The 22,681-nt window shown below is 37.0% G+C and overlaps 1 protein-coding gene and 1 pseudogene across 2 annotated transcripts in view; one reads left to right on the top strand and one right to left on the bottom strand.

Annotated features, from left to right (window-relative positions):
* DIP2B (disco interacting protein 2 homolog B) overlaps nt 1–22,681 on the top strand; it is a 285,417-nt gene that overhangs the window by 35,685 nt on the left and 227,051 nt on the right. The window lies entirely within an intron of this gene.
* Nucleotides 8,211–9,129, bottom strand: LOC119541570 (annotated as a pseudogene).

The following is a 22,681-nucleotide window of genomic DNA, read 5'->3' as shown; positions in this document are numbered from 1 at the left end:
TGCTGCTTTGAACCACTTTCTAGTGTACTTTTCTTTCAGTTTGAGAAACTTCCTTTAGCATTGCTTGTAGGGTGATATACTCTCTCAGCTTTTGTTTGAATGTCTTAGTTTCTCTTCCATTTTTGAAAGAGAATCTCACCAGATGTAAAATTCTTGGCTATAGTTGTTTTCCTTTGGCACTTTAAGTTATTTCAACCCACTGCTTTCTTAACTCCGTGGTGACTGATGAGACATTGACGCTCAGTGTAATTGAGACTCCCTTGTATGTAACATGTTGCTTTTCTCCTGCAGCTTTCAGAATTTTCTCCTTGTCCTTTGCATTAGATAGTATAATCGATATATAATGGGGCATGTTTTATTTCATGTTTATCCTGTTTCGTGTTCTCTGGGCTTCTTGGATGTGCATATTAACATCTTTTGCCAAGTTTGGGAAGTTCTTTGTCATTACTTCTTTGACTATTCCTTCTGCACCTTTCTCTCTTCTTCTGGGGCTCTCATAATACGTATATTGCTGTGCTTGATGGTGTCCCAAAACTTTCCTAGTTTATTTTGCTTTTAATATTTCTTTTTCTTTCTGCTTCTCAGCCTTGCTCATTTCAAGTGTCTTGTCTTCGAATTCACTGGTTCTTCTGCCAGCTCCAATCTGCTCTTGAAACCCTCCCTGGCATTTTTCATTTCGGTTTTTGTAGTCTTCAACTCCAGTAGTTCTGTTTGGTTCCTTTTTAAAATTTCTGTCTCTTTACTAAGTTTCTCATATTGGTCATTCATTGTTTTCTTGATGCCATTTAATTCTTTCTCCATGCTTTTCTTCATCCTGAGTATTTTTAAGATAATTTTTTTAAAAGGCTTTTTTGGGTATATTCACATTCTCATCATCTTCATTGGTGTTTTCTGTATTTTTATCCTCTTCCTTTGGATGGGCCATCATTTCTTGTTTCTTTGTTTTCCCCGTAGTCTTTTATGCACACTGTACACTTTAATATTTTAAAATATTAGCTCTGGGATTTACTCCCTGGGTTGTCTGTTTCTTGGTTTTGTAACTAGCTGGTGATAAGACCTCTTGAGCCTCAGCCCTCCTATCAGGAAGGTCTGCTCAAGGCGAATGCAGTGTGTAGAGTTTTCCTTGTGCTTCTGGGCCTTTGTCTTGTCCTGGACTTTTGCTTGTTAGTTGTTTTGGTGTTCCCCTGTTTACAGCAGTTTGGTTGTCCTCTCTGCTTCCCAGGAGATGGATGTCCCTCTCCCAGGTGTTTGAAGCTGGTAAGCTTTTGTCCCAGACTGTTCGCCTCTGTAGTTTTTTTACATTCCTGTTGTTGCCTCGCACAAACACTGCCTTTGCCTGGAGGGCAAATTCTGAGAGGAGAGACTTTCCCAAGTTGGTCTTTTCCACCCACCCAACACAGGGGATACAGACTGCCTCTGCAGTGCCCTGGGGTGGGGATCAGGAAGGGCACCAAAGTCTTCAGTGGCTTCCAAAGCTGAGCTTTCCTGGCCTGCCCAGCTAATGCAGCCCTTCAGCCAACTGTCTCCTGCAGCCCTGAGGAAGTGCTGTGTCTTTTTATCTCCAATGCCTCTGCCCCTATTTGGGGAGGGTTGAAACAATGGCTGCTGCCCCCACCTTTGTCCAGGACAGGTTGAAACAATAGCTGCCCTCATTGCCACAACCCAATTACCTGAGTTTGCTGATCTAATGCTCTGATCAGTGATTGGCTGTGCCCACCCCTGTTCTTGGTGAAGAGGATTTTTATGTCACTTTCTGTCGCCAGCACCTAGTTAGGGACTGGATCCAGTGTGAGATTGGGGGATGGGCACTGGTAGCAGCCATGTGGAGAGAACAATTTACGTTAACAATATGTTACTTAAGTAAATAACAATTTATAATAATTTATCACTCTCTTCCTCCCTCTCTTCTCTGGATGCTGTACAGTTGTTCTTCTATCCTCTGGGATTTCAAAATAGTTATTTCAGACAGTTCCTGTTTAATAGCTGTTTTGGTGGAAGGACTGGGTCCTGGAGTGCCCTACTCTACCATCTTCGCCGGAAGTCTCCTATTATTATTTTTTAATAATAGGAGATACTGGGGAAATTGTATAGGCCTAGGGGAAGGAGGCTGGGGAAAGAAAAGATGAGTATGTCTGCTGGGGACACATGGACAGATTAGACCCCTTGAGGGTGGAAGAGGGTGAGTTTGAGAGCAGTGTGGCAGGGGTGCAGTCCTCTTGGAGAGTGGGGAGGAGCACCTCTCCCTCTGAGACAGGAAGGAGGTTTGGATGAACAAATAGATTTGAGAAGAAGTTGGTGTGGGGAAAAGGGAGACGATTCTTCAGAAAAATGGAAGTATGAGTGTTTGAGAAATGTGAAAAAAATTAGAGGGCCACTGCAGGGGCATTTGATGGGAATTAGTAAAACAATGAGTCTGGTAACCATGAATTGGGAGTGAACACAGTTCTGTGCCTTTCATGTAGAACTGTGAGAACAGGATGTCATTCGGGTCATCAGTGTGAATATTTATGGCTGCAAGGATTATGACAAGATCTGGGGTCTGGAGGAAAGTGAAAGGTTGGTGGGCTTCAAGAAGATTGCAGTGCGATTAGCCTTGATGTCACAATTGAAACTACCCTGTGTTGTTGATCACTCAGCATTCCTGTGTCGCTGATTTTGTGCATATATGTATGAAGCAGAAACAAAGGTTGTCTTTTTTAAGGGTTATTGAGGTGGAAATGTGTGAAAAAAACTTGTAAGTATACTATGCATTTTTTTCTATTGATAAAAAATTTCAGTTGCATGTAAGCGTGGTTGAAAAATTTGGAAGTATGATACGAAAAATAACCATACTCTTCTCCCATGCCCAGTCCCAGGCCCCAAAATGTAACCACTTTTTATCAGTTTGGTAGTTTTTCTGATAGTAGTATAACTTTAAATAATATATTGTATCAACTTTAGATAGCATTTGTTGATTCCCTGCTATGAGCAATGAGAAATTTACTGATTTCTAATACTTTTTTATTCCACTGATTTCTGATACTTTTTCCTCATTTTTATGTGTTATTCTTGTATTATCAAAGTAAATAACATTTATATTTTGTTTTGCATAACAAGAATGAATCTTCATGCCATATGTACAGATTGAGTCTAAATATTTACATTCCACAAATACAGCTTTTGCAATATCATGATTAAGTAAATATTACTTATTTCAGACCTAGAAGTGCTATTGAATCCAGGGAGATGGAAATGTAATGCTTTAGCATCATCTCAAAACAGTGTATCAACATCTTGTGGATCCTCTTTTAATGTTTTTTCAGCTTTGTATGTTGCTATTAAGTTTTATTCAATAACTGTTGTTTCTCATACTTTATGTTGCTATTTTTCTTGCGTTCTTTTTAAATTTTTTTGAGTAGTTAGTTTTAATATGGATATATGAGTATTAAACTTTAAATTCTTACCTTTCAAAAATGTCTTTATCTCTTTGTGTCGGTTTGAAACTTAAGAACCCCAGAAGAGCCATGATCTTTTAATCTGGTCTTGTTGGGTGGAACCTTTTGATTGAATATTTCCATGGAGATATGACTTGCCCAACTGTAGGTGAGAACTTTTGATTAGCTCATTTCCATGGAGGTGTGGACCCCGCCCTTTCAGTGTCAGTCTTGATTAGATCATTGGAGTCCTTTAAGAGAGCTCATGGAGATAAGGAGCTCAGAGAAGCTGAGAGACATTTTGGAAAGAAGCTAAGATATGTAATCCAGAGTTTGCTCCTGGGAGAAGCTGAGAGCCAACACAGACCCAGATGCTTGGAGACACTTGGCGATGCAGGCAGAAAGACATTGGAGATGTTAAGCTAAGAGATGAAGCCCAGAGTTTGCTCTGGAGAAACTAAGAGAGAGGACCCCCAGATGCTTAGAGAGAAACTCCCTGGAGGACAAGCAAAAAGGTACAGGAGCTGAGAGAGAGAGAAGCTAAGAGAGACAGAAGCCCAGAGACATTCTGGGGAAAACCATTTTGAAAAGCAACCTGGGAGAAAAGGACCAGCAGATGCCAGCCTTGTGCCTTCCAGCTGACACAAATGTTCCAGACGCCGTAGGCCTTTCTTCAATGAAGCTATCCTCATGTTGATGTCTGAGTTTGAACACTTTTATGGACTTAGAACTGTAAATTTGTGACCTAATAAATCCCCTGTATAAAGCCAATCCATTTCTGGTATTTTGCATAATGGTAGCTTTGGCAAACTGGAACCCTCTTATATGACTATTGCTTCTTTGAATGCAACCTATTTTATTCTGAAAAATTTCAGGAAGTGCTTTTCATCCATGGTGTTTAGGTGTGCTTCCTTTCTCTTTCAGCCTGATTGGTACTTTGTAGACTCTTTCAATTGGTCGTTATTGGCTCTCTTTCTACAAGCCAGGGGGAATTTGTTTCATTATATCTTTTCTTCCTTTGTGTCATGTTTTAAAGCTATTTTGTGTTATGCTCCCTCTCTTTCTCTCTTTTTTTTTTAAAAAAAATAATACTGTATTCTTGATTTTATGGACATATATCCTTTTTAATTCTCTGAGCGTGCTATTTGAATTTCTTAAAAGTTCTCTTCTGCTTCCTGAAATAGCTCTTATTTCCTTTGGGGCAAGTTCTTCGAGTGGTCTCCTTTGGTCTGCCTTTTTTTTTTTTTTTTTATTCTGTTGTGTTTCCTCAAATATCCTGTAATTCAAGATTGTTTAGTTAGTTCATGGTTATTGTGAGTGACTAGGCTGATGAGTATAGGTAATTGGTGTGGTTTCTTCTGGAATTGAGTAGGTCTACTAGGCATTAAAATTTTTATTAAGGAATAGTTATTAAGGAACGTGTGTAGAGTTTAAGAAAGAATAATAAATTGAACCCTGGTATGTCTGTGATCCTGTTTAGGAACTAAAACTCTAAACTGCCTCTGAAGGCCTTGTGGGCTTCTCCTATTACTCCTCCTCACCCTGAAGCACAGTCATCATCCTGAATTTTGTTACTCATTCCATAATTTTTATAGTTTGTATATATCCCCAAAACTATGTTATTTATTTTTGGATGTTTTTGAACTTTATATGAATGGAATCATGCTGTATATGTTCTTTTGTGTCTTCCTTTTTTTAGCTCAGCATTGTTTATGACATTCATTCTTGCTCATGCAAGTTTTTTTTTTTTTCCTGCTATATAGCAGGAAACAGTTGCATGACTGTACCTCAATTTATTAGTCAATTTACTAATTGATGGGCATTTTTTGTTGTTTCCAATTTGTTGCTATTGCAAAGATCAGTGCTATGAACATTCTTATATATGTCTTCTATACTTAAAAATTTTATTTGTACCTTTATTTATGGCCTAGAGTGAAATAGAAAAAATATAAACAATACTTTTCTCTGGATTGGAACTTATGAGTGATTAAATATTCTTTTATAGTCTTTGTATTTTTCCATAGTTCCTTAAATACACTTAGTTTTATATTCTGGAGTTTTAAAACATGATTTAACGTATAACCTATTTTCCTTTGAAGAATACAGAAAAAGGTAAGGGTTACTGAGATAAATGTGCATGTATTGGTTAGGGTTCTCCTTATATATATATTTGAACTGGCTCATGTAACTGTGAAGAAGAGCAAGTCTGAATTCCATAGGGCAGGTTGTAAGTTGGGAATTCGATGATTATCAGTGAATTCCTCGGGAGAAGCAGGCTGGCCAAAGTAGAGATGGAAATTCTTCCTTCTGACTGCTGCAATCAGTTCCCTTTAAGGCCTTCAGTTGATTGGATGAGACTTCCCTTATAGTTGAAAGCAGTCTCCTCAGTTGATTGTAGGTGTGATCAGCCATAGATGCAATCAACTGACTGCTGATTCAAATCCATGAAATAGCCTCACCGTGACAATTAGGCCAGTGCTTGCCTGACCAAACAACTGGATACCATAACCTAGCCCAAGTTGATAGATGAACTTAACCATTAACAGTGTATTAATGAATGTGGAAAGAATCAGTGCAAGTTTCATGTGTTAACTACAAGTTTTTGCAAGCTTAATGATTGTGTAAAATCACTGGCAAGGCCATCTGTATCAAATAAGTCTATTTGTAAGTATTTCCAGGCTTAAGTCTTAGTGTTGCTGCCAAGTTTGTGATTTTTTAAACCTCTTTCTATTTTCTTTCTCATGTACTGCTAGTCACACAAATTTCCTTTGTCAGTATTATACAGGATAAAGGAGACCCATCCAAAACCATTGCTATCTAAGGACAAAGAACATTTTTAGAGCCTTGAAAAGGTTTTTAACAGGTTTATTGTAGGTTAATGGGCTTTCAGGTTGTAAAGGTTTTGTTTTTTATTTTTGTTTTTAGCTGATATGTTTTTTTCAGATGAAAAGATGCTGTGCTTTTGATGATTTTTGATATTCTAAGCCTAAATTACATAGACTTACCTAAGGTGACAATTTTTCCTTACCTGACTGACACAGGGCTAAAGTTGATTGAGCACATATGAGAGGCATTCAGAGCAACTGATCACAGGGCACAGGAAAATTGTACTCAGTTTCGATTGATTGATAATAGAGCTGATAAACTTATTTACAGACATGAGGATTAATCCATTTTAAATACCTTAAACTTTGTGAAACACAGTTTTTTTTTTTCCAAGAGGATATCATTATTTATTGATTACACATGATAATGGATGATATCAAAGCTTCATTTCCCATCTATAATTTTATTTGATACCATTATTCAATTTAGATATATTGTATAGGGTGTACCAACAATCACTTTGTAACCAAATAAAATTTTGTAAGTTTGTTTGAGTGAGCCCTTTTACTGATGAACTCCAGGTCACAACACAGTAACTGTCAGTTCAGCTACACCAAGGTTTTTGAAGATAAGAGGTTTCTCTTCCCACAAGCAGTCCTCTAAGATTGTAAGTGAATTTTGAATGGAGCCTGGCATCATCCTGAAGGAATTCTGACTTCACACTGTTGGGGCAGTTTATCAAGATGGCTTCAGAGTAGACTAACTTTACGCAGCACTTTTTGAAAAAAATTAAATTCAGTTTTATTGAGATATATTTACTTACTATACAGTCATCCATGGTGTACAATCAGCTGTTCATAGTACCATCATATAGTTATGCATTCATCCTCCCAGTCTATTTTTGAACATTTTCCTTACACCAGAAAGAATAAGAATAAAAAATAAAAGTAAAAAAGAACACTCAAATCATCCCTCCTCCCATCTCACCCTGCTTTTCATTTAGTTTTTGTCCCCATTTTTCTACTCATCCATCCATACACTGGATACAGGGAGTACAATCTGCAAGGTTTTCACAGTCACACTGTCATTCATTGTAAGCTACGTTGTTATACAATCGTCCTCAAGAGGTCCAGGCTACTGGGTTGGAGTTTGACAATTTCACTTATTTACTTCTAGCTATTCCAATACATTAAAACCTAAAGGGTTATCTATATAGTGCGTAAGAATGTCCATCAGAGTGACCTCTTGACTCCATTTGAAATCTCTATGCCACTGAAACTTTATTTCGTTTCATTTCACATCCCCCTTTTGGTCAAGAAGATGTTCTGAATCCCATGATGCCAGGTCTGGATTCCTCTCTGGGAGTCATATCCTGCCTTGCCAGGGAGATTTACACCCCGGGAGTCAGATCTCACATAGTGGGGATGGCAGTGAGTTCACCTGTCAAGTTCGGTTAGCTAGAGAGAGAGAGGGCCACATCTGAGCAACGAAGAGGTACTTAGGGGGAGACTCTTCGGCACAATTATAAGCAGGTTTAGTCTCTCCTTTACAGTAACAGGCTTCATAAGGGCAAGCCCCAAGATAGAGGGCTTGGCATACCAAACCATCAGTCCTCAGTGTTTGTGAGAACATCAGCAACGATCCAGTACACAGCACATTTTAAAAAGACGCATATATTCAGCATCATGGTCAGACTATTACGTTTAGCAGTTGACAGCATGGTGAAAAAAAAAAAACTACATTAAAACCCTTTGTTGGAATGCTTTACACTTTCCACAGGACAGAAACTAAAATAACTTGTACAATTAGTCACAAATACAGTCCTTGTGCTCTTTTGCCCATACATGTGAGTATTGTCTAAAACATGTCTTCTTTGTAGCAGCTAGATCCTGCCACCACTGTGCTTGACTGAGTTCACAAATCTGTTGTAACCTGTAGCTTCCCTGTCACTTCTCTGGCTCGCCTCTCCTGCTAAGCTTTGTTTCCTGGCCGTAACTGAAACCTTCTGCAGCTGCCATAGCTCCTGCTGCTGCTGGTACTGCCACCTTAGTTTCATGGTTTGGCAGAGTATTGGCCTCCACCACCATAAGGGCCAGAGCTTCTGCCTCCAAAGTTTCCTCCCTTCATGGGTCCAAAATTTGAAGATTGATTGCTGTAATTGCCAAAATCATTGCAGCTTCTGCCACCTCCAAATTTATTTCCATCATTACCAAATCCATTATAGCCATTCACACTGCCACCATATTTACTACCACCTTGACTGCCACCAAAGCCATCATGACCAAAGTTGTCATTCCCACCAGAACCACCTCCACAGCCACCACTGAAGTTTCCAGAACCACTTCGACTTCTTTGGCTGGACGTAGCACTGGCTATCTCTTGCTTAGACAGGGCTTTCCTCACTTCACAGTTGTGGTCATTCACAGTATGGTATTTCTGAATCAAAGTCTTATCCTGAGTTATGATCCTGAAAGATTACAAAGCAAAGCCTCTCTTCTTGCTACTGCCTTGGTCAGTCATGATTTTAATCACTTCTGTTTTCCCATACTGCTCAAAATAATCTCTTAGGTGATGCTCTTCAGTGTCTTCTTTAATGCCACCAGTAAAGATCTTTTTCACAGTTAGGTGTGCACCTGGTCTTTGAGAGTCTTCTTATGAGACAGCCCTTTTTGGTCTCACAACTTTTCCATCTGCCTTGTGTGGCCTTGCATTTGTGGCTGCATCCACAGTGGTGTATGTGACAAACCCAAAGTCTCTGGAGCACTTGGTGTTTGGAACTCTCATTACCACACACACATTGCTCAAAATGGCTCTTCAGACTGTCATTGGTTGTTTCAAAGCTTAACTGTCCAGTGAAGAGATTCCACAGCTCTTCATGCTCTTAAGGAGACTGACTTAGACATCACGGTGATGGGAGGAAGGTCTTTTAATGATGCTTCCTCAATGGTGCCCACAGGCAGAAAGGAGTGTGCTAACTGACCTCTCTTGGGGGACAGTTTTGTTTGGCCTTCATGAAAAGATGCACCCCCTCTGCTAAATCACATCATTCACAGGCCTCTGTAGTTCTTTCTCTAAGGCAGGCGTTGAGTGTTTCCTAAAGTATAAATAGCAAGGTGATACATTCATTTACGTATATTATGGGAGTTTGGAAATTTCCTAATGATCACCATAATTAAATTTGGATAATGGAACTTGCTTGAACAGGAGTTAACTGTAAGCAGTTTTCCTCAGTTGAGTTTATGAAAGAACCTAAACCAGGTTTTGGAGGAATCCCAGATGACCTCCTCACTTGCACCACCTCTTTGCAGCAACATATACTGTACAAACTTGAGAAAAATTTGGCCATGATGCCAGTTTTAGTTCAGGAAAGTCAGGTTTCAGAGTATGGGTGGATGAAGAAAGTTGCATGATAATAGCTCAGATTTATGTTTGGCTCAAGAGATTAGAAAGTAAAAATTGTTGATGATCTAACAGTCTACTCAGTGTTCTTATTAGTTCCTAAAATCTGAGTGCCTCATTTCCTATATCTTCTGTTTTCTTGTTTCACCAAACAAAATATTTATCCTATTTTTGAGCCCTGATATGTTTTGGTCCTGGCTGATTTAAAATACTTGTAAGTTCATTGTCAAGCAGTGCTAGTTTTCCTCGTAACAGAATGAAATGCTCTTATCAACTGATTAACCCCACCCCTACCAAAATTTCTGGAATTTGGGGGGAAAAAGTGATTCACAATACTTTGTTCAGCTTTTTTGTTGTTTTTATTTTCAAGATGAATTAGTAAGTGAAAGGATGGACCCACATGGTACTTGGTTTGAGTGAGAATCAAAACCCATTAGTGCTTAGGGTGTTGGTAGAAGTTGTAATTCCAGTTTGAAATTTGCATCATGGCAATATGAGAATTGATGTCCTTACAGTTGGAGGGGAAATTTTTTTCTCCATGGTTACAAGCAACTTCTTTTTGGAGAGCAGAGAAAGGCAGACTAAAGAAATACAAATAGAAAATGTTTAATCCTGTACTCTGGCTTGCTGTAGCATTTCATGTTCCCTTAAATTTCAGGCTTGACTTCCTCTAGAATTCTGTAAACTTGGGGGTGAGAGGTATGTGTGATTGCCACCTGTCAGACCTTTCTAGATGTGAAACTTTCTGGTATCAGATTCTTTCTCTCCAACCTATAGCATATGCTAGAAAGTAAGGTGCATGTGCACAAACACGCACACAAACACACACACAAACTGTTAGGGCAAGCTAGAAAGTCTCATAAATACAGTGGTAAAAGGCTGCATGTGTCTTGAAATTTATAAATGTGTGCAGAAACTAAGTTGGTTTTTTTTTTTCCTCCATTTTTGTAGATGTTTATTTCAGTAGTAATTTTTCCTTTCCTCACTTTCTTTTGAAAATGAAAAAGATTTGATATCCCTCAGTTATCATTCTTTTAGAATCTACTCAGTTTTACTCATATCTGTGCTATGTATAGAGTGTTATATTCATGCCCACATCTCATCTGGAAGGAGAAAGGCAGACAAGAGAGTGGGTGACTGACTCAGAGAGATGTAAATGATCTTATTATACTTAAGCTGCAACCACACCTAGAAACCTTGACAATAACAGGACCAGTGTTTGATATACCTCACTTGTTAAATCCTGTCTGGATTTTAGTATGTCATATAGTGTCTTGTTCATCAGCAAAGTTGAACTTGTGCTAGAACAATTATGAAACTTTAATCAGACTTATGATTACACTGTTTCTCGCTTTGGCCATACAAAGAAAATGCAACACAACAGCCAAAACAAGTGTATAGTTGTTTCTTTTATTGTTGGTTCTGGTTTCTAGTTTCACCAAGATTCTCCACCAAGCTAGACTTTCATAGGTAAATTCATTAAGGTTAAGATAATCTCATGTTTTGTGGCAAGCTGTTAATCTTTTTAAAATAGCTCTCATTTCCCTGATTAGAAAAATAATACATGCTTAATGTAAAAAAATCAGAAACTAAAGAAAATGAACAGTTTCTTAATCCCCAAATCCAAATATAAGCATTAATACTATTTAAGTAAATTTCCTCTCCATTCCCTTTTCTGCTTAGACATCTATTTTTCTTTTTCTTTTTTCCTAAATTGGGGTAATACGGTAAATTTAGTTATATCAACTTCAAAGAAAATATTTTGAACATTTCCTATTTCATTTAAAAAAAAGTAATACTCCTTTGGTTTGGGTATACCATAATTTATTGGAAAATTCAGCTAATGTTGAAGATTTAGGTAGCTTTCAATTTTTCTACAGTAAACTTGTTTAAACTTCTAAAATTAAAGTATTACTAACATACAAAAAAAAGGGCACAAATAATAAACATATAGTTTAGAGAATTTGTAGTGATTTTTTTTTTTAATGAAGTAAACATACCCTTGAAACTACAACCCAGATCAAGAAGAAAACATTACCAACATCTAAAAGTCTTCCTGTTGTCCATTCCCAGTTATTACCTCCCTCAGAGCTAACCACTATTCTGAGTTCTGTCACCATTAATTGGTTTTGCCTGCTTTCAAATTTCTGGCAAATGGATTCGTATGTATGTTCTTTTCTGTGTCTGGTTTCTTTTGTTCAGCATTGTATCCATGAGATTCATCCATGTTGTTGCTTGTAGCAATAGCTAGTTCTTTTTCATTCTGTACAGTATATAATTGTATGACTATACCACAATTTATGTATTCTACTGTTGCTGAACATTCAGTTTGTTTCCTGTTTTTGGCTGTGAAAGATCTTGTACCTATCTTTTCATCCCTCTTTGTTGGGCATATACCCAGTAGCAGAACTGCATAATCACAGGGCATGTGTATGTTCTACTTTAGTAGATATTACCAAACAGTTTTTCAAAGTGTTTATATCAATTTACATTTCCACGAGCAAGCCATTCTGGTAGACATGTAGTGGTGCTTCCTATTGGTTTTATTTATTTATTTATTTATTTATTTTTAAAATTCATTTTGAGATATATTCACATACCATGCAGTCATACAAAACAAAGCTTACAATCAGTTGTTTACAGTACCATTATATAGTTGTGCATTCATCACCAAAATTAATTTTTGAAATTTTCATTACCACACACACAAAAATAATAAGAATAAAAATTAAAGTGAAAAAGAACAATTAAAGTAAAGAAGAACACTGGGTGCCTTTTTTTTGTTTTTTGTTTTGTTTTGTTTTGTTTTTTTCTTTCCCCCATTTTTCTACTCATCCTAGACAAAGGGGAGTGTGGTCCATATGGCTTTCCCAGGAAATAAATTGGGAGGATAAAAGCTGGAAAACCTGCTTAGTTAGATATCATACTGGAAGAACTAGAAGGGATAGGAGGCTGGAGAGGAAAAGACACAGAGGGAATAAACTGTCAAATTTTACAAACATGAAGTTCCTCTAGCAGCAGTTCTCCTTAAGCAGTTTGATATTTCTTGCTGGATGAGGGTGAATCCACTAAGTGAAACACCAGGTTGAACAAAGCATGAGATCCAGAAACCAGGAATGTCTAATTAATATTCTTAGCTCCTTGTGCAGTGCCTGACACATAGTACATACTCAGTACATGCTTTTTTAGTAAATGATTAATTTATTTCTAATCTTGTGAAGTTGCTGATGTGGAAGATATTCTGAGAACACTATAATTTTGTACAAATACTGACAATGTTCAACTGGCCTGTTCAAAAAGGAAAACGATAGATCAGCTTGAGATTTAGGACACAAGTTGGGGGGAAATACTGAGAGATACGTTCAGATATATTCCTTTCACATTTTGATTTTGAAAAGAAAAAAGGGACCAAATAGCTGAAGTAGCTTAAATTAGTGACTTTTGGTACCTTGGTTACCAATATAATTAAATTCATTAGATGTCTTTTTGACCACCTACTTATGGGTCAAACCATGAGCCAGGTACTGTGGTAGGCTAGAAATACAGAGATAAATTAGATAGCATCTTCTCTGGGAGTTCACAGTCTATACCAGAGGGAGACATGAAAACCAGCAATGATGCTTGTTGTAGGTGCTACAGTGAAAATATACTAAAGGAAATAAGGGAACACAGAGAAGAATTTCTACATAGGTTGGGGTTAGGTTCAGCTGAAGTAGACAGAAAAACCCAAATAAACAGTGGTTTAAGTAAGAAGTTTATTTCTCTCTTAAGTAAATGTCTGAGGAGGGGGTCTGGGACCATTGTGATATTCCATGGTGTTAGAATATCCATGTTGCTGCTCCGCTGTGTGTGGCCTTGCCCCTCATAGTCTGAGATGTCAGCCTCCACGTTTGGCAGCAGAATGCAGAAAGGAATGAAGAGGAGGCACAGAGCTGTTTTTTAAAGAAGTTCTCTGTAAGATTGTGCTGTCATTCCACTGGCAAGAGCTTAGTTATGGGACCCCACACCTGCCCAAGTGCTTAGGTAAAAGTGGGGTGGGTTTCCTTTACTAGGAGGAGGAGAGGATGGATTTGAGGCTGAATTAGCAGTCTCTGACACAAGTACCCAATTTTACTTTTCAGCGAGGTGATGCTTAAACAGACCTGAAGATGATCATGGGGTTAGCCTGGTGGACAAGTTAAGGAAGGAAGAAGGAATAGCATGTTCAGAGGCGTGGGGATGGAAGAGAGCTTGGCAATTCATAGAACTTCACGTCTTAGGTTTGGCTTCAGCATGGGGTGGGTTTAGCAGAGTGGCTCCAGATTAGCCTGAAGGATTATCAAGGGCTGTCTCCATAATCAGTGAGAGCTACTGACAAATTTTAAGCAGAATGACATGATCACATTTCTATATTAGAAGGGTAGTTCTGGTTATATGTAACACAGATTTTAGATGTGGTGAGCCCATTTCAGCTCAAAGACCATTTAGAGGGCTATTATAGTGGTCTGTGGGACAAATGATCAGATATATTTTGAAGTGGTCACAACAAACTACTTTTAGTTCTCCAAGTATGCCAACTGAACTGAATTCTCATACTATAAATTAATTCACCCTTTAAAGTTTACAATTCATTGGTTTTTGGTATATTCATCGAGTTGTGCAACCATTATCACTATCTAATTGCAGAACATTTTCATCACCCGCAAAGAAACCCTATCCACATTAGTGGTCACTTGCTAGTCACCCCTCTCTCCAGCCCCTGGCAACTGCTAATATGCTATCTATCCCCATGGATTTGCCTATTTTGAGCATTTCAAATAAATGGAATCGTGCAATGTGTGGTGTTTTGTGTTTGGCTTCTTTCACTTAGCATAATGTTTTCAAGGTCCATCCGTATTGTGATGTGAATCAGTACTTCATTATTTCATATAGTCAAATACTATTCTGTTGTATGGATATACCACATTTTGTTTATTCATTAGTTGATGGGCATTTGGATTGTTTTCATATTTTGGCTGTTGTATATAATGCTGCTGTGAATATTTGTGTATGAGTTGTGTGAACGTATTTTTTAGTTCTCTTGGGAATATACTTAGGAGTGGAATTGCTGGGTTGTATGGTAGTTCTATATTTAACTTTTTGAGGAACTGCCAAACTGTTTTCCAAAGAGACTGTACCACTTTATATTCCCACAAGCAGTGTATATAAAGGCTCCAATTTTTATACATCTCACCACACTTACCATCTATTTTTTTTATGCTAGCCATCCTGGTGGGTGTGAAGTGGTATCTCATTGTGGTTTTCATTTGCATTTCCCTAATGATTAATGATGTTGAGCATCCTTTCGTGTGCTTATTGATCAATTGTATATCTCCTCTGGAGAAATCTCTATTCATATCATTTGTTCATTTTAAAATTGGCTTATTTTTCTTTTCATTATTAAGTTAAATCGTTTCTTTATATATTCTAGAAACTAGACCCTTCTCAAATATATGACTTACATATATTTTTTTCCCATTTTGTGGATTGTCTTTTCATTTTCTTGGTAGTGCACTTTGGAGCACAAAGTTTAAATTTTGATAAAGTCCAGTTTATCTGTTTTTTTCTTAGATTGCTTGTGCTTTAGATGTCATGTCTAAAACCATTGCCAAATTCAAAGTCGTGAAGATTTTCACCCATGTTTTCTTCTAGAGTTTTATAGATTGAGCTTTTAAAATTTAGATCTCTGATCCATTTTTGAGTTAATTTTTGTAAATGGTGTGACGTAGGGATCCATATTTATTCTTTGCAGGTGAATGTCCAGTTAGCTCAGAATTATTTGTTAAACGATTATTCTTTCTGTCTTGTCAAAAATCAGTTCAGAATAACTTTATGAGTTTATTTCTGGATACTCAAATCTATTCCATTGAATTATATATCTGTCCTTATGTTGGTACCACATTGTCTTGATTACTGTAGCTTTGAGTTAACATTTTTTTGTGGATGTGCAATTTTGACATCTCTGTACTAATTTTATTTTAAATATTTTTATTAGAAAAGTTGTAGGGTTACAGAAAACTCATATAGAAAATATGAAGTTCCCCCCTCACACATGCAATTTTCCCTATTATTAGCACCTAGCATTAATGTGATACTTTGGTTACAATTGATGAAACAGTATTATTATAATTATATTACTAACTATAGTCTGTAGTTTACATTAGGCTTCACTCTTTCTGTTATACAGCCTATGGTTTTTTTTTGTTTTTTTTTTTTTTTTTATTCTGGTAACATAAATACAACCTAAAATTTCTCCTTTTAACAGCATTCAAATATATAATTTAGTGCTGTTAGTTTCAGTCACATGCTGGACTACCATCACCACTACCCGTTACCAAAACTTTTCCATCACCTCAAACAGAAATTCTTTAACATTCTGTACCTTCACCCTGACCCTGGTAATCTCTATGCTTGTTTCTGACTCTAGAAATTTGCTTCTAATAATTTTCATATCAGTGAGATCACACAATATCTGTCCTTTTGTGTTGTCTTATTTCACTCAACATAATGTCTTCAAGGTTCATTCATGTCACATATATCAGAACTTCATTCCTTCTAATGGCTGAATAATATTCTATTTTATGTATATACCACATTTTGTTTATGTGTATACCACATTTTGTTTATCCATTTATGCTTTGATGGACACTCTCATCTTTTGGCTATTGTGATCAGTGCCTCTAGGAACATCTGTTCGAGTCTCAGCTTTCACTCCTTTTGGGTATATACCTAGAAGTGGGATTGCTGGGTCGTATGGTAATGCTGTGCTTAACTTTTTGAGGAATCACCAAACTGTATTCTACAATGGCAGAACCATTTTTACATTCCTACCAACAATAAAAAATGTTCCTGTTCGTCCATGTCCTCTCCAACACTTGTAGTTTTCCATTTTCCTAAAAGTAGTCATTCCTGTGTGTATGAAATGGTATCTCATGGTGGTTTTGATTTGCTTTTCCCTAATGGCCAATGACGTTGAGCATCTTTTCTTGTGCTTGTTGGCTATTTGTATATCTCCTTTGAAGAACTGTCTATTCAAGTTTTTTGTCCATTTTTTAATTGTTTTTTTTTTTCTTTTTGTTGTTGAGATGTAGGATTTCTTTTTATCTTCTGGATATTAAACTCCTGTCAGATAATGTGGTTCCTAAACATATTTTCCCATTCTATAGGATGTCTTCTTACTTTCGTGATTTAAGTCTTTCGGTATGCAAAATTTTTTTAAAATTTTGAAGAGGTTCCATTTATCTTTTTCTTCCTTTGATGCTTTTGCTTTGGGTGTAATCTAAGAAACCATTGCCTAATACAAGGTCCTGAATGTGCTTTCCTGTTTTCTTCCAGGAGTTTTACAGTTTTGGTTCTTATATTTAGGTCTTTGAATCATTTGGAGTTGATTTTTGTAAATGGTATGAGGTTGGGGTCCCTAGCACCATTTGTTGAAGAGACTGTTCTTTCCCTACCAGTTGAACTTGGCACACTTGTCAAAAATCAGTTGGCCATAAATGTGAGGGCTGATTTTGAAACTCTCAAGTTGATTCCATTGGTTTATATGTCTGTCCTTATGCCAGTACCATGCAGTTTGATTACTGTGGCTTCGTTAATAAGTTTTGAGACTGGGAAGTGAGAGTCCTGCAACTTTGTTCCTCTTTATCAAGATGAGTTTGGCTATGTGAGGCCCCTTTACCCGCCCATACACATTTGATATCGGCTTTTCCATTTCTGCAAAGAAGGCTGTTGGAATTTGATTAGGATTACGTTAAATCTGTAAATCTCTTTGGGTAGAATTGACATCTTAATATTTAGTCTTCCAATCCATGAACACAGAATGTCCTCCCATTTATTTAGGTCTTCTTTGATTCCTTTCAGCAATGTTTTTTTCTGTTTATAAGTCCTTTACATCCTAGGTTAAATTTATTCATAGATTTTTGATTATTTTAGTTCCTAGTGTAAATGGAATTTTTTTCTTTATTTTTCTTCCAGTTGTTCATTGCTACTGTGTCCAACCACTACTGATTTTTGTGTGTTGATCTTGTACCATGTCAATTTGCTCAGTTTATTAGGGCTAGTAGCTTTGTTGTGTGTTTTTCAGGATTTTCTACATATAGGATAAAGTCATCTGAGAAAAGGAAAAATTTTATGAGTTCTTCTTTTCCAAATTTGGATGCCTTTTATTTCTTCTTCTTGCCAAATTGGTCTAGCTAGAATTTTTAGTACAATGTTGACTAACAGTGGGCATCCTCATCTTATTCTTGACATTAGAGGGAAAGCCTTCAGTGTTTAAATCAGTATTATGTGGATATTTCATATATGCCCTCTATCATTTTGAGGAAGTTTCCTTCTATTCCTAGTTTTCTAAGTGTTTTTTATCAAGAGGGAACCTGTATTTTGTCAAATGCCTTTTCTGCATCAATTGAGGTGATCATATCATTTTTCCCCTTTGTTCTATTAATGTGGTGTATTACATTAATTGGTTTTCTTATGTCAAACCACCTTTCTAGCTAAAAGTTTGTTGGTTTTGCTGATCTTTTCAAAAAACCAACTTTTGGCTTTGATGATTCTCGCTCACTTTTCAAAATTCTCTTTTATTTTCCTCCTCTCCTTCTGCTTGCTTTGGGTTTAGTTTGCTCTTCTTTTTCTAGGTTCTCCACTTGTGAGATTAGGTCTCTGATTTAAGTCTTTTTTTCTTTTTAAATGTAAGCATTTAGAGCTATGAATTACCTTCTCAGCAGTGCCTTTGGTGTGTCCCATAAATTTTGTATGTTGTGTTTTCATTTTAATTCACCTCAAGATATTTCCTAATTTTCCCTTTGATTTCTTTGAAAGAGTATGTTTATAAGAGTATGTTGTTACATTACCACATATTTGTGAATTTTCCATTTCTCCCTCTATTATTGATTTCTAGCTTCATTCCATTTTGGTTGGAGAAGATACATTGTGTAATTTCAGTATTTTAAAATTTATTGAGTCTGTTTATGACCTAACCTATTTTCTATCCTGGAGAATGATCCACATGCACTAGAAAAGAACTTGTTTTCTGTGGCTGTTGCATGAAGTGGCTATATATGTCTGTTAGGTCTACTTGGTTTCAGTAAGGAAGTCTTCTATTTCCTTATTGATCTTCTGTCTAGATGTTCCATCCTTTATTTAAGTGGTATATTGAAGTCTCTTATTATTTCTGTCTTTAACTGTGTTAATATTTGTTTATTATATTTTGGGGATCTGCCATTAGGTGCAAATATATTTATAATTTTTTAAATTGATCCATTTAGCAGTATATAGTGTTCTTCTTTGTCTCTGGTAATAGTTTTTTTTTTTTTAAATTCAATTTTATTGAGATATATTCACATACCATACAATCATTTCCAAAGTGTACAATCAATTGTTCACCCTGGTAATAGTTTTTGACTTAAAGTCTATTTTGGTTACTATTTACATGGTATTTTTTTCTCCCTTCCTTTCACTTTCAACCTAGTTGTGCCTTTGAATTTAAGGTGAATCTCTTGTAAACCAGATATGGTTGAGTCATTCTTTTTTTTATCCATTCTGCCAGTCTCTGCTTTTTGACTGGAGGGTGTAATCATTTATGTTTAAAATAACTACTGATAATGCTGGACTTTGTGCTACCTATTTGCTCTTTGGTCTTTTTAAGTCTTACACCTTTTTTCTCCCTCAATTCTTCTGTTAATGTCTACTTTCATATTTATTTGATTTTTTGTATTGTATCATATTGATTTCCTTTTCATTTCTTTTTAAAATTTTTTTTCATATATCTTCTTTCTGGTTATCATGGAATTAAAATTTAACATCCTAAATCTACAACAATCATGTATGATTTGATACCAATTTAGCCACAATAGTGTATACACACACTGTTCTCTATCCCTCATTCCCCTATCTTTTTGTTGTATATGTTACATATTATATCTTTATATATTGTATGTCCAAAACCACAGATTTATAATGAGTGTTTATGCTTTTGCAATTTAAAATCTGTAAGAACTAAAAAGTAAAGTTACATACTGTTCTAGTTTGCTAATACTGCCTGGATGCAAAACACCAGAAATGGATTGGCTTTTATAAAGGGTTTATTTGGTTACAAAGTTACAGTCTTAAAGTCATAAAGCGTCCAAGGTAAGTCATCAACAATCGGGTATCTTCACCGGAGGATGGCCAGTGGCATCCAGAAAACCTCTGTTAGCTGGGAAGGCACGTGGCTGGAGACTCCTCCAGAGTTCTGGGTTCAAAATGGCTTTCTCCCAGGACATTACTCTAGGCTGCAGTTCCTCAAAAATGTCACTCTCAGATGCTCTTGGGACGTTTGTCCTCTCTTAGCTTCTCCAGAGCAAAAGTCTGCTTTCAACGGCTGTCTTCAAACTGTCTCTCATCTGCAGCTACTCTCTCAGCTTCTGTGCATTCTTCAAAGTGTTCCTCTTGGCTGTAGCAAGCTTGCTTCTCCTGTCTGAGCTTATATAGTGCTCCAGTAAACTAATCAAGGCCCATGCTGAATGGGTGGGGCATATTTCCATGGAAACAGTCAAAGAATTACAATCTAATCAACATTGATACATCTGCCCACACAAGACTACATCAAAGATAATGGCGTTTTAGGGGACATAATATATTCAAACCGGTACACATACCAAAAAATAATACGCAGTACTACTGACATTTATAATTACCCATATGTTGCCCTTTACTGGACTCCTGTTTTTCTTTATGCCACATTGGTCCATTGTCTAGTGTCCTTTCCTTTAAGTCTGAAGAACTCCCTTTAGTATTGCTTGGAGGGCTGCTATAGTGGTCATGAACTCCTTTGGCTTTTGTTTATCTAAGGATGTCTTAATCTATCCCTCATTTTTAAAAGGCAGTCTGGTTGGATATAGAATTCTTGTTTGGCAGTTTTTTTCTTATAGCACTTTAAATATTTCGTTGCATTGCCTTCTTGGCTTAATTGGACTCCCTTATGTATAACATGTCACCTTTTTCTTGCAGCTTTCAGGACTCTCCTTTTGTCCTTTGGTATTCAACAGTTTCACTACTGTGTATCTGGGCTTGATTCTTCTCAAGTTTATCCTGTTTGGGATTTAGTGAGCTTGTTAATTTGGGAAGTTTTCTGGAATTAATTCTTTGACTATTCCTTCTGCCCCTACTCTCTTTTCTCCTTCTAGGTCTCCCATAATGGGTGTATTGGTATGCTTGATGGTGTCCCATGGGTCTCTTAAGATCTGTTTGCTTTTTTTTACGTTTTTCTTTCTGCTCGTCATCCTGAATCATTTTAATTTTCTTGTCTTCAAGTTCACTGATTGTTCTTTTTCCAGTTCTCATCTACTATTGAAACCCTGTACCAAGTTTTTCATTTCAGTTATTGTGGTCTTCAACTTAGTACTTCTGTTTGGTCCGTTTTTTTTGTTTGTTTTTGATTTTGATTTTTTTATTGAGATTGCTCACATACCATTCAATTATCCAAAGAGCCAAAGTGTATAGTCAGTTGCCCATGGTATCATCATATAGCTGTGCATCCATCACCACAATTAATTTTTTTTTCAATTTTTAGAATGTTTTCATTACTCCGGAAAAGAAATAAAGACAGAAAAAGGAAACTCAAATCCTCCCGTACCCCTAATCACCCCCCCTCCATTATTGATTCATAGTTTTGGTATAGTTCATTTGTTACTGTTGATGAAAAAATGTTAAAATACTACTAACTGTAGTATATAGTTTGCCATAGGTATGTGTATTTTTTTCCCTATATGCCCCTCTATTATTAACTTCTGGTTATAGTGTCATACATTTGTTCTAATTCATGAGAGAGATTTCTAATATTTGTACAGTTAATCACAGATATTGTCCACCACAAGATTCACTGTTTTATACAGTTCCATCTTTTAACCTCCAGCTTTCCTTGTGACATATGTGACTCTGAGCTTACCCTTTCCACCACCTTCACACACCATGTTTGGTTCCTTTTTAAAATTTCTCTCTCTTTACTGAGTTTCTCATATTGCTCATTTATTCTTTTCTTGGTATTCTTTGGTTCTTTCTCTCTGTTTTCCTTTTTCTCCGTGAACATATTGAGGATCATTTTTTTAAAAGTCTTTTCTGGTATGTCCAAAGTCTGGTCTCCTTTACTGATGGTTTTTCATCCTGATCCTTTGGATGGACCATCATTTCCTGTTTCTTTCTTTGTCTTGTTATCTTTTGTTGCACACTATACCTTTTAATATTTTAAGGTGTCACCTCTGGGATTTGGTCTCTAAGATGTCTGTTCTTTAAGTTTGCATCCAGTTTGTGATATGGCAGAGGTTTGCTTGAGTGCCAGGAACTAACAAAAACAAACAATGCAAAAAACTCCTTCGCAGTCTTTGTAAACTGGCTCTGCATGGCTGCACTACGCGCCCCCCCCCCCCCCCCCCGCCAGAAGCAGGTACAGAAAAGCAGATCTGGGTCCCTCAACATCCCAAGAAAAAAATAAAAGAAAGAGGCTGGAATGTTAGGCAGTATCCCACCCCCTGCCCTTAGGAACCCTGCAAGTTTTCTATAGAGCCACTCCCCCACCCCGCTTAGGAATCCAGCAAGCTTGCGATAACGTTTAAAATTTTAAACTTTCCCGCTCCCCAATCTCCCACTCTCAAACCAGCCAATGGTAAACTGCCGACTGCCCCCTTCCCCAACTTAGACCTTCCAGCCCCTTGTTCCTGGATAAAAAACTTCCCATAAACCATCCTTTGTAAGACCTACTGTTTCCCTTGTTCACGGCTCTCGCCATCTTAGGCTTCAGCCCGCCTGCACATGGCTGGACAATAAAAGCTCCTTTGATCAAGTTTTTGTCTCTTCTCTTCCCAATGGAAAAACCTGACACCTCTGAAATAGACTTTCTCTCCCTCCTGAGCGCTTTATTTTATGACTTAATATAGGTAACCCTTTGTCCAAGCTCCTTTGACTTCATTGTTTTTTTTTACACTGCTTTGCTTTCAGCAAGCTGTTTCTTTATGCCTGGCATATACTGGGAGGGCAAAGTAGAGATGAGTTTT

This window comes from Choloepus didactylus, chromosome 8 (assembly GCF_015220235.1).
Source record: "Choloepus didactylus isolate mChoDid1 chromosome 8, mChoDid1.pri, whole genome shotgun sequence".
Classification (NCBI taxonomy): domain Eukaryota; kingdom Metazoa; phylum Chordata; class Mammalia; order Pilosa; family Megalonychidae; genus Choloepus; species Choloepus didactylus.
This window is presented reverse-complemented; position numbering and strand designations above follow the sequence as displayed.